General features: G+C 48.7%; 1 protein-coding gene across 1 annotated transcript in view; it reads left to right on the top strand.

The window, feature by feature from the left end:
* NDUFB11 (NADH:ubiquinone oxidoreductase subunit B11) overlaps window positions 1–12,898 on the top strand; it is a 188,026-nt gene that overhangs the window by 87,629 nt on the left and 87,499 nt on the right. The gene's annotated exons all lie outside the window — the stretch shown is intronic.

Here is a 12,898-nt window from a genome sequence, read left to right as displayed (position 1 = left end):
ATATATATATATATATATATATATATATATATATATATATATATATATATACATACATACATATGTATGTATGTATGTATGTATGTATGTATGTGTGTATGTATATTGTTATGTCGGTAGGGTAGAGCAATATCTCGAGCCAGGTAGATCTGAATAGGTAAATGCTTCGACTGTCGCGATAGGGAATCTACCTGTAATAAGTTCTATGTTAGTCTGGTTTGTCGGGTTAAGATGTCTGCTTGTGAACATACCAGGATGTTCGAGTGTGAGATAGTGTAGGGATTAAAGATAAACCCCTGTGTGTCACACCTGGTAATCAAACCTTTGTCCCTTATAGTCCAGTAATAATGTGACTTGACCTCACACTAATTGCAACAGAAGCAAACTCAACTGATTTGTGTATCCTCAATATGTCCTGAATGAGGAAAAAAAAGTGTTAAGGAATTGCATGGGTGGAAAGTTTTGAAAAATGCATAAATATGATCCTACCCAAAAACCGATTTTTAGCCCTTTCTGCTAGATTTGACTATGCTGTATTTTTTTCCTTGAAGCAAAAAAAACACATAGAGTATCAGTGATGAGAATTTATTGTGATCACATCATCACATAACTGATCAACTGTTGATCAAACGATTGAACCAATTAAATATGTGTACAGAATACATATAACACTACACAATGTCATCATCGTCGTCACAGGGCATCTGTATTGAGTTAGTGCAGCTGGATCCCCTGCAGTTTCCACATGCCGGAGTGCACTCGATATTGTTCTTTTTGCATGTGCATCTCAGGGTGCTGCAGTCAGCCTGGCAGTTGCACTTGATGACCCACAGAAGCTTTTCAGGAGCAGGGGGTAGGGTTGTCTGAACTGGCACAAACCCCTCGACACACTTCTGCCATCCCCACTCTGTAGGACGAGGTCCATCTGTAAGATAAGACAGGGAATTTGGTTTTGCCACAGCAGCAATGATACAGAAGGTAGTGAAAATAATACACAAGATACACAGAACATCACAGTAATTGAACTTAATATATTAACTGAAATTAATATACTAAAATACAAGAATAAACATAGCAGCAATCAGGGCACACAGTAAAATGTAAATGTACCAGATGTAGATCCCTTCCATTCTTGTACTTGCAAGTAGACACGCAGGCTGTGAAACTTTGCTGCTCCTGATGTTGGTGGTAAGACCTGTGGCTGAACGTAAGTAGAGCTAGATGCCACCTTCTCACAGAACCGATGATATCGGAGGGAGTCCAGGGTGTCAGTTGATGTTCCATTGTAGAGAATTACCATCGCTTTCTCTCCTGCTTCTGCCACATCATCTGTAGAGGCTGAATGTGCATAGAACACCTCCCTCGGCTTGCTCTCGGAATGTCGCTTTCTTTGAATTTCTTGAGGGAAGCTCCCTTCCCGATCCCGTGGAGGCGAGATGTAGTGTCACATCCAAGAACTGCATGTAAGGACAAGATGTGCTTACATATGTCTGGGCCAAGTAGTTGTTTTGTAGCCTTGATGTTCCAAATGCGAGGCTTCTTTGTTGTCTTCCTTGACTCAGAACAAAAGAACAGGTCATGGGAGTCCAGGCTTGCATGGTAGCAGAGAAGGACTAAGAGGTCTGTATCATCCCCCATTAGCACAGTATTGTTGGTGGTAGCACACTGCACAGCTTTCTGCACAATCAGCAGGTCAGCATCTCCTGAGGCATGGTATGTCTCACAGTTTGCCTTCTGCAGTTCTTCACTTAACATGGAAAGAAATTGCTGCTTGTTCTGCCTGTTGGCCAGGAACTGTTCCTTCTGCATTGTGACAATCATGTCGGCTGTAAATGTCACAGTGGCACCAATCTTCCCTTTTGACCGTCTGTGGTGTGTCATGTCCTTTGTGTTGTTACTTTCATACCCATCAAACACCACTACAGCCTTGCCATACTTCTTCGTTACATACTCCGTATACTGGTGGCATATGTCTTTATAAGTAGATCCATGGGACCATGGGATGCGTTGAGGAAGTGCTCCACCATCCAAGACATACTGGCAGCCATCAACTACATTATCTGCTGGAACATGAGGCCCGATAAGACCCCAGATGGCGTCGGCGAGGGCTGGCTTCTTTGCTTCTCAAAGCAGTAGAGAGGAATCAAATAGGGCTGGGGGATAGCTACATAGCTCATATTTGAGGGCTGACTCGAGTTCATCACTGTTCTGTGCCACTATGACCAGTCTCTGGAAGAGAAGCTGTGGATCAACTTGAATTTGATCTCCATCGATCCTTACAGAAGACTTCATGCCGAGAGTGACGGCTTGATCCTTCCTCTTGAAGGTGAACTCAGCAGGTGTTAGTCCATCCATGGACTTCAGTATCGCAGTGCCAACGGACTGTGCTGTATCAACGTTGACGGTGGAAAGGACATTCTCCCCAGTGGCAATATTCCGGAAACTAGGGTCATTGCTGAATGGATTGTGCTCCTGTAGATAACTGAGAACTGTCAGTGTGTCCTTCCAGTCACGGGATTGCCTTGCTTTGGTCATGTCTTTGTTCTGCTCTCCAGTGTTGTAGTTGACCCCCATGAGTCCCTCCATTGCCTGGTTTACTTCTGCACAGGCGGGCATCGATAGCAGCCACAACAGACGCTGTTGCTCCGTCATCCCTCGCCCTCGTGTGAGCCCACCACTGGTTTTTAAACTTCTCATCAGAACCTGCTCAATGACCAGGTCAGGTGAGAGACCTGCCCATAGGTGATCGCTTCGCCGAATCACGTGGAACCCTTCCTCGAAACGTTGTTGGACTTCTGGGTGTTCAGTCTTGAGGTTGTGCATCTGCTGAAGGTACACCCTGGCAGATTTGGTGTAAAGATTGTGTCCTGATGCTGCCAGATAGGGTAGCATGTCCTGGATAGCCTGCAGATGTAAGGCCCAGTTTCCAGTGCGTTCTGCACTGATGTATTTTCGTAGGATGTCCAGCATGTCCATGTACTGAACCCAGAGAGCTGAAGTTCTAGAGGACTTCTTGGTGGACTCGATGTGCTTTTGAAGGCGGTCTTTGATTCTCACTAGAACTTCAGACTGACAAACGTCTTCAGCAGATATAGCCCCATTTATCAGCTTCTCATAGATCTTATAAGCTCCCTCCAGGTCCGCATCTCTGCTTCCATCTGTTATCTGATGATCCGGTGGCCTTGCAGCTGCAGCTGCTTCGGCTGACTCTGACTCTCCATCCTTACTGTTGTCTGGAGTTCCAGATTGCTGTGGTAGATGGAAATCGAACACGTTTGATAGCATCAGTGCATTGAGGGCTGCATCAACAATTGAGTGTGCACGAACTGCTCACGCAACAGCTTTGCCACACATCATGTGGATTACTGCATTTGGGGCATAGATCAACTCCAGCAGTTCTTGTAGCCCAGATGAGGCCATCAAGTGTCCGATGCAACCGAGGAAGCTCATTTCTGCATGGAAGCCACCCAAACGCAAGACTATTCGTCTCAGATCACTTTCCATTGGCTCAGAGTTGATAATCGTGAGAGCCTTCCACCAGAGTGGCTGATCAAACATGATTATTGGGGTGACATTGTGGCATCGTGCATGCTCACTAACAAATGTCAGGGTCGAGAATATGCATGTGCTATCACTGGGATTCAGATCGATCATCAGCAGAAGCATAACAGTTGCTTTGCCAGGGTGGTCACCATAATGCACGAACTGCATCATACTTGACCATGCAGGTCTGGGAGACCCAAAGAGGACGGATGCTTTCCACAGGACATCAAGATTTTCACAGCTGTTCTGGACCTGAAGGTTGACAAGCTTCTGGTAGGTCAGTGCCGTCAAATTGTGCCTTTCGTCTTTGTGGTACCGTACTTGTACCCTTCCAACCATTGCCACATCCAAGGAAGTAGCCTTGATCCTGGGGATTGGCTGCCTTGATCTAATTCCAGGGGTTATGGCTGCAATCATTCCTATACCATGGAATGTACCAAGGCCATCAAGCGTGCGGATGTTATGGTCGACATTGTCAGCTACATATTGGACAAACTCTGTCGATAGGTCAGGAATGTTTGTTCCATGGAATTTGGCTGCATTTCGTTCAAACTGGTGCACCTCCTGGTATGCGCAACAAAACCCAAGGTGATGAAGAGTATCAATGAGGAACCGCGATGCAAAGTGGTGATATAGTTGCACGCCCACCCCAAACTGAAGTGGTGCTAACATGACTCTTGGTCTAGTTGCCTGCATCATTGCTTGTCCAATTGCCGCCACTTTGGCTTGAGTTTTGGTCCCGGCAAATAGTTCTTCCAGGAGCACGCGGAGTATCTGGAAGAAATCTGACGCCAGCCTCTTGCGATTCTATGTCATCAAGAGCTGGGTAAGACTCATAGGATAACCCGATGTCTTTGATATCTTGTTTGATGAGCTTTGCAGCTGCCTGCACAAGCTTGATCTTCTCTTTATCTTCTGTGTTTGTTTGTTTCTGCTGTGTCTCATAGTAGTCTTGCAGCACCACCCTGGCTGTTGTCCTGATGGTAACCACGTTTGGTTTCCCATTGATCTCGGTGTATATTATCTTCTCACCGAAGTGTTTTTGCAGACTCCTCTTCATATGGGTGTAACCGTATGGTTCATGTTCACTGTGTGCAAGCTTCTGCTGCATGAGGTCAATTAGATCATTTATGGTGATCTGCTCATCATCATTTTCTTCTATATACTTCACAACCTCCAAGAATGCTGCTGTCCTCTCATCAACGACAGGCCGACCAGCCTTCCTCCTCTTGGAGTCTTCTGTGTTTGTCTGATACGCTACTGGTATCTGCTTGTATATGCGAAAATTCACACTGCAAGTCTGGTGGTAGACTGCATCTGCTGCATGTAGGTCATGCACATGCAGAATCCGTGCCTTCACAGTCTCTGACCAGTCATCACCTCGTGCACAACATGTTGCCAAAAGCGTGTCCTTGAATTCAATTGTCCTGACTTGGAAAACACTGACTTCACTTGGCTTCTTTCTCTTTTTTCCAAACTGAGCTGGTGTGCCACAAAACAGGCAATCAGTACTGTAAGAGAACCTCACTGTAGTCGATCTTAGTGTAGGACTCTCACTGCTTGTACTTGTTTCTGATTCTTGTTGCCTGGTGTCCTTGGCTATCTGTTGTGGATTAATGTATGTCCAGCGACAGTCTTTGTGTATCTTATCACCAGGTACAGCATGAATATTGTCTCCCCCTTTTTTTACTGGCCTGGTTGATAGATGAACTTCCCTTCTCTCCAAGTGTTGATACTGACGACCCTCCTCTGTCCAGACTGCTTGCAAATGACACACTCTTCATATGCCTCCATTTCCTGAAAGTGGAAAAAAAATATGCACGTTGAAAAATATGCACGCACGGTTGAAAACGTGCATGTTTGGAACTGGATCCTAGTCTGGGATGTGCAGAAGATGTTAGAGGGTTCATAACTCAGAAAAGAGCACTGTAGTTGTGGCGTGCGCGGCGTGTTTAAACTAGTTAGCAGAATATGTACAATGTAACATAATGTAATAAATAGCTAGCTAACTATTATAGCTGGAGGAAATTATGGAAAACCCACCTGATGAGGTTAGTATAGCGTACACCGCGATCGATGACACCGGCACAAATGCATGCTCAGGATTGTCCACTCAGTGGACGGCTTGCTGTCGCCTTCGAATGTCCAATCAGCGGACGGCTTGCTGTCGCCTTCGACTGTCCAATCAGCGGACGGCTTGCTGTCGCCTTCGACTGTCCAATCAGCAGACGCTATTATTATATAGATGTTTTTTTGCTTCAAGGAAAAAAATACAGCATAGTCAAATCTAGCAGAAAGGGCTAAAAATCGGTTTTTGGGTAGGATCATATTTATGCATTTTTCAAAACTTTCCACCCATGCAATTCCTTAACACTTTTTTTTCCTCATTCAGGACATATTGAGGATACACAAATCAGTTGAGTTTGCTTCTGTTGCAATTAGTGTGAGGTTGACCATTTTTTTTGCGTAAAATGCCTGCACTATTATGGCAATGCACTATTTAAACACTTAGACAGGCCCCTAGTGCAACATTAAATAATTCCCTTCCCTGACAAGGACTTCGGAAGAGAACAGGCAAGAGGCCAGTTTGGGGCACCGCCACATGGGCCGCAGCCAGCTACACTTCCGGCAGGCCTCGAGTAGCACGAGCTATCACCACGCTACAGGCCTGTGATGCGGTGGAGGGCACTGATTGGGTGGCGCGCCAAGGCTGACGTCACTGCCGCAAGGCTTTATGGGGCGTGCCGAACGACATTTTCTCTCAGGCATTTCAGCAGCTCTCTTCCAAGTCTTGCACATCCGGCTCTTCTTGCTTGCGCAGCACGCCTCTCTTGCAGTTCGAACTCTCTTGCCGATCACGTCCCTCCCTGGCTGGCTTGTGCTCTCTGCGCGTTTTCTCTTGGTCTTGAGAGGTCCTGGTGGTCTTGGCTCGCCATCTGTGTGGTGCTTGGAGCGGTGCTTTCGGAGCGAGGGACCTCGTGGTGTGCGATCGATTGGAGCTTGGAGCAAGGCCTGGTGGCGCGCGAGCGGGGCCGAACGGAGCCGTGTTTGGACGGCAGACAATAAAAGACGACAGACGAGATAAGGCTGCACCCACACACCACATTTACAAGTACACGACGTTTCCTTTTATTAATTCATCTTCCCTTCGTTTCTGGTGAGTTGTGGGGACGTCCCAAATTAGGACTTTTATTTGATTACCGTCGCATTCTTTATCATCGGGTGCCGTGAATAAACGTGTTTATTTTTGTACATTAAATCTTGTTTGTCGAGTTGATTAATTTCCCTGCAGCTGCCGTCGGTTCGCCTTCCACAGGTACGCGCTTTTACCTCAGCTTCCACTTTCCTTCTTCCTCCCGTGTTTTTATAGCCGAATCCGTGTTTGGTCGTCGCCTCAAGTAAATCCGTTCTTGTCCATCCGTGAGCCCTGGTATTAACCGAAGGGCTCGCGTGACAATATGTATGTATATATAATATATATGTATGTATACATATATATATATATATATATATATATATATATATATATATATATATATATATATATATATACATATATATATATATATATATATATATATTGTTACGGAACCTAGCGTCGGCCTCTTTCCCCCTCTTATCGAGGGGGGATTAATCCCCTCGTCTATGACTGACCGACGGACGTGGTCCTGAAGTTGCGCAGCTCCCTCCTGAGAGGCAGGTGAGCAACCTCGTTCGCGACCGCGGACAAGATGTTAATTGCCGAGCGGATTAGCAGCCGCGGCACGAATCATTAGCAAGTAACTAGACCCGATTCTTAACGTTGGCCAAATCGTGCCACAGGTATCCAATGGGGAAATCACTAAAACAAAACGGATGTAAAGGAAAGAAGGCAAAGTAGGAAGAACAGGATTTATTACTAACTATTATGTACAAGTCAAAAGAACCAAGGAGGAGGAAAGATACGAAAATAAAGACAGAAGGATGGAAGGATCAGAAGACACAGTGCAATACTAACTTATTTAAACAGGCTTAACTTATACCCCAGGACAACACAGAAGACGGACGACAATCAGACTTACACGAGTGGGGAGGAAGGCAGGAACGAATGGCTGGAAGGAGAGGAAGGTTCAGGTGGGACTGCAGAACGGCCGGGCCGGGAGCGAGCAGCCGCCGACTCTCCACACTCAGGTCCACACGGCCGGGATGCTCGCAGCAACACGTCGGAGCTTGTCGTGGCAAGGCTGGTTGGAACAGCGTCTCCTTTCCCAGAGCTCTCTATTCGGGCTCCTTCAACTCTCTGGCTCCCTCAATGACTTCGTCCTTCACCTCTTTCACCGAGCAGTCCCTCCACTGAACTCTTGCGCGCATCTCTCTCCCTCAATCATCTGAGGTGGGGGCGTCCCGCCACGGGTTATATGACACGCCCTACCAAGCCATACCCACTGATTTGTGGTTGGTCGTTCGGGGCTTTCCTGGCTCCACCTTCTGATGACGATGGGCGGGTAACGCCCTTGATGTAGCTCCCCCCCCCCCCCCCGCTTCTGCGAGGCCTGAACATGTGCGTAATGGCGGCAAAGGCGCTGACAATAAGCCAAAGCAGTAGTGGCGAACGCGGCCGTACTGGCGCTTTTTAGGAGGCCATGGGGGTGTCGGAGGGATCCTATCTTATGTCATCTGATGCAATGCAGAGTCAACTAATGGGAAACAGAGCCTTAAACTACATAGAATAAGAAATAACTATTTAGAAGGGTATATGGTGGCCTACGTGCATGCGATGGATTAACTAAGGGGACGACCTATGATCTTTACACTTAAACGGAGGTATTGACAACGATCATGACACTACTTACAATTGACAGAGGGTGATATTTACAACAATTCTCAAATCCGCAACACTGCACCCTCATCCTCTAGGCACGTACCGGGCCTATAAAACTTTACTTAGTGTGACACGTAGGTGTAGTTCCCTCTATAATTAACCTGACCCTGAGTGCGACAGTTTTAAAACACAAATAAGTATGTCCCCCTGCTGCATTGCACCCTATCTAACAGATTCACGCCCACAGCTAACCGAATTGCGGAATTAATTCTCAAACTAAACATGAACGGTGGGGAGCATTATCTACAAGTGATGTTAATTGTATTTACAAAACGCAACCCAGGACCTGTGATTGTTCTTTTGGGGGGGGGGGGGAGGGGAGACAGCCTGCGCCGCATCGACGCACCAGCACCAATAAAGAGCACCGTAAAGCACCAAAAACGCACTGGAGTGCACATTCACCACAGTTCATAATAATAAAACAAACCCCTGTTGGTGTCTTGTTCTTCGGCTCCCTCTGCTGGCCAATGTTCTTCCAGATGTTGTCTTTCTTCGTCTTCTTGCTGGCGGCCTATTTGGACATAATAAAAAAATGCACAAAATGTGTCCACTTTTTATTTATGGCCCACAGGGGCTGACTAGGGGGTGGTTCACCTGTGTGGCATAGGTGCCACGTCACCGAGGTCCGCAAGCAAGATCCTGGGCCATCGTGGCCGGTTCCAGCAGAGGGGCCATGCCCCAACCCGTGGGGTCCATGAGTGGTGCTCAGCCACAGACATGTGGTCCATAAGTGGTGCATCGATGCAGGCAGCTGGTTGCGGGGGTTCGGGCACACAATGGCGGACTCCCGCACGCTCCCCTCGGTGCCCAGAGAGCACGATCCATGGGTCGGGGAAGGAAGACAGAGAGGGCATGTTAGCAAGGGGTAAGGTCACAAGGGTACACATCAATAAAGGCAATGCAAGGTGAGGTGCGCCTGGAGACCGAGCGGAGAAAAGCTCGTCCCTATCGTACGTCACCCCACCAGTCACCTGTTCTACCCTTGCCCCTTACCCCCGTATGTACAAAGATCTACACCCTTACCAGTTCATCACAACTGTCTCGTCTTCCCCATATTTCCCCTATACCAAATTCGTCACAATCCCATTGTCTAAATTTGCCATCACCAATTCATCATCAATCCTCATAAGGAGGGAGAGATGGAACAACAACACAATGTCACACACACACGTCATGATGCGTCTCACAATCCAAACATTTGCGCAAAAATAACCAAAACACATGGCATGGTGTGGAGTTCTGTCACCTCAGGTGAGTGGATGTAGATGGTGCAAGGAGATTTCAATCCTAACTACTTCCTAAATGACTTTAACACACTTTACACTACCCGGGGTCTTTCCCTGCCAAACCATTGGCCGTCTTACACTCTATGCGGTTTTAAGAACCAAATTCCCATTGACCAAACTGTGGTGCTTCCTCAATTTGGGGTCTCACTCCCCCGATGCAACTCCCTGTGCCCTTGCACAATTTCCGGGCTGGGTCGTGCAGCTCTCCCAGCAGGTCTACCCACCTGCACACCTCCACCACTGTAGTTGCCACCCGAGCTTACCTGCTCCTTACCCTAACCTATCTAACTGGGGAAGGCCCTCTGGCGCTCTCCCCACTCGGTGCCCTCTCTGGCACTGGGCTACCCGGGTCCGTCCTCCAGATCCTCGGGCCCCATCCACAACAACTCTACCGGCTCCCAGAGTCCACCTGCGGCCTCACCTGGCCGACATCCTAACAGTGGCGGAGTGCCCATTCAACTACACACACTAACAGGCCACGCCCAGCCATTTCCATGACACTAATGCACCCATCCAACCACCATTCTTCCACCACGCACCACAGATGCCAATATCCAACCACAATTTACCTACTCCCTCTACCTAACTCTTAAACTACCCTCCCCGGGTATTCGTGATAGGGGTCCACTTTTCCCCCATTCACACCTTCGCACCATCCACCCCACTCCACAGTTTCCACCATACTCACTCCACACCATCCATTCCATACTCAATATATTCCACACAACCATTCTCACCTGTATTGGCACACCTGTGCAATCACTCCTACTGGTGCTTCCTGCACCCTCCTTCCTCCCAGGCTCATTTGCTCAACACAACACTCAATCACTATTACTCACTCATACACTGCTCCATACACTTCCATGCTCAATACAACTCACAACTACAATTGTTCCTCATGCACTTTCAACACAAACACACGGCATAATCTGATCTACCTGGTTTCCCTCTAACTTGGTGCTCCCCGTCTTCCCTTTAAACTAAGCACATACCACGTCGTTATCAACCATTCTAACCTCTCTATGTCCCCACTACAGGTGTAATGTCACTACTTAACACTACCGTTACCTATGGTCATCTCTTCTCTAGATCCCTAGCATTTTATCCTAACCCTCCCGGGCTAGTTTTCACTGCCATAACCCCCATAAAACTGTTGCTCATGTGCCCCGTTGTGAGGGATGGCAGAGTTGCCATCCCACCACATCGGGCATCTTCTACTATCATTATCAATTTGGTCCATCCAATTCCAGCCAATCACAAATTTTCCAATTACAGATTCCCTATCCCTACCAAATGTCCTTTCACTGGAGCCTCGGTGCGTCTTTACATTATTCCACAGCTCGGCTCTGCACAGCCGAGCAATGAATTCGGGTGGTTTGGTCGCCTGCAGGTTGAGTCCGTCCGGCATTCATGATTCTGGGGAGGAGGCTTTGTTGGGCCGAGATTCCACGCACCATCTCGGCGCGGATCCTTGCGGCCTCCGGCCCGATGGCTCAATCTCGCCCGGTCGGAACCCTGCCCCCGCCACCAGGGGGCACTGTTCCGATCCCTCCGACCTGGCCTCCCTCCCCCGGAATCGCGCCGATCGCCGCTCTGACACGGCACCGACCATTCAGTGTGGGACCCGGCCCGAATCGCACACGACGCTCCGAAGAGCGACGCGCTTATGGTCTCGGCCGGTCCTCGCTGCAAACAAAGCGCACCACGCACGGAGTGCTCGCCTCGGCTATCTGTCGACCTAAACGCTGCCCCGGTCAACGTCGATGCCTTACTCGCATGCTCACATGCATACGCGACCCTTTTCACACTCACTAAACCCGGCGCTCCAACGCCGCTCGTATATCCCACACACTTTGTCACAGCACTCGCTCGTGCATTCTCCCCTCGCACAAACTCAGGTCTACTCATAACGCTCGCGTACTCTTTTGTGCACTCATCCTCACTTTCACACTCTGTTGTGCACTCATCCTCACTTTCAGTAACACACTCGCGCTCCGACGCCATTCGTACACGCGCACCGTTCACCTTCACACACCTTTTCTTCTCACGCGTGCCATTCGCTTTAACACAGCACACAAAGGACCTTCCATGAACGCCCGGGTGCTTTCGCGATCCCAAGCGCACGAAAAATCCTTTCGTGCCATATACAGTCCGATTCACCTGGGCGCTTCCTCTTCCTCGTTCCTTCACCACCTGCAAACTTTCATTTTGGTTACTAAGCACAGCATCGTGATGTGAGCAGGGACTTGGCACATTTTCCATCTTTCCCTGCCGCGAGTGCTTTTCTAAGTCCCCGGTCTTTTCAATTTCAATGCCCACTACTTTTTCTTTGACGACCGCTGGCTTTATTAAAATTCCCTCAACCTCAGCGGTCGCTGGCTGCCCCATACCCCGGGTCGCGATCTCTATACCCGTCATTTTACCCGCGCTTTGCTCCGCTTCGCTCAACCAGCGCTTCTCGATCCGCGTTACCTCGTCGTGCACCCTTGGGACCCTCTCGCCCATCCTGCGGTCAACCTCCCTCTCAGCTTCCCCTACCTCGTATGCGGCTCTGTCCCTCGCCAGTCCCTCAGTTATTTCTTTCATTTGGTTTCCCAATTGCTCCCCTTGGATATCTATTTTACCATTCATTTTATTCATGCCAATATTCACTTCCCGAATTTCTTTGGTGGACTTGTCATTCATTTGCCTGATTTCCGACATGAATTGTGCCATTAACGCTTGCATGTCCCCAGCCCTTACTTGCGCAGCGGGCGCGTCCCTCGTCGCCGCGTGCGAAGCGCCGCCATTTTGTCCCTCTGCAACCCCCTCTACTGTGCCCTCATCGGCTCCCTCCATTACTAATTGTCCTTCTCCTTCCCTGGGGTCCTGGGTTAATTTTAACCCTTTTATTTCCCGGGCGGATTTGTCCCCCACTTCTCCCATTTCTGCCCTTAATTTGGCCCTCTGCATTTCTACAGATGCTCGTAATTGCTCTATGAGTAAATGCAGGTCCCAACCCGCTGGTACCGCGGGTTTGGCTCTTGTTGCCACCTGCAAGCCGCCGCCATTTTGTGCGCCTCTAACCTCGTGCGCGGCGTCGCCATTTTGTGCACCTGAACCCACGTGCGCGAGGGCGCCATCTCGTGTGCCTGAGACCTCCGCTACCACATCCTCATTGCTCTCCTCCTCCATTATTACTCCCACCTCCTCCCTGGGGTCCTGGGTT

Source organism: Myxine glutinosa, chromosome 4 (genome assembly GCF_964187855.1).
Source record: "Myxine glutinosa chromosome 4, kmMyxGlut1.1, whole genome shotgun sequence".
NCBI lineage: Eukaryota > Metazoa > Chordata > Myxini > Myxiniformes > Myxinidae > Myxine > Myxine glutinosa.
This window is presented reverse-complemented; position numbering and strand designations above follow the sequence as displayed.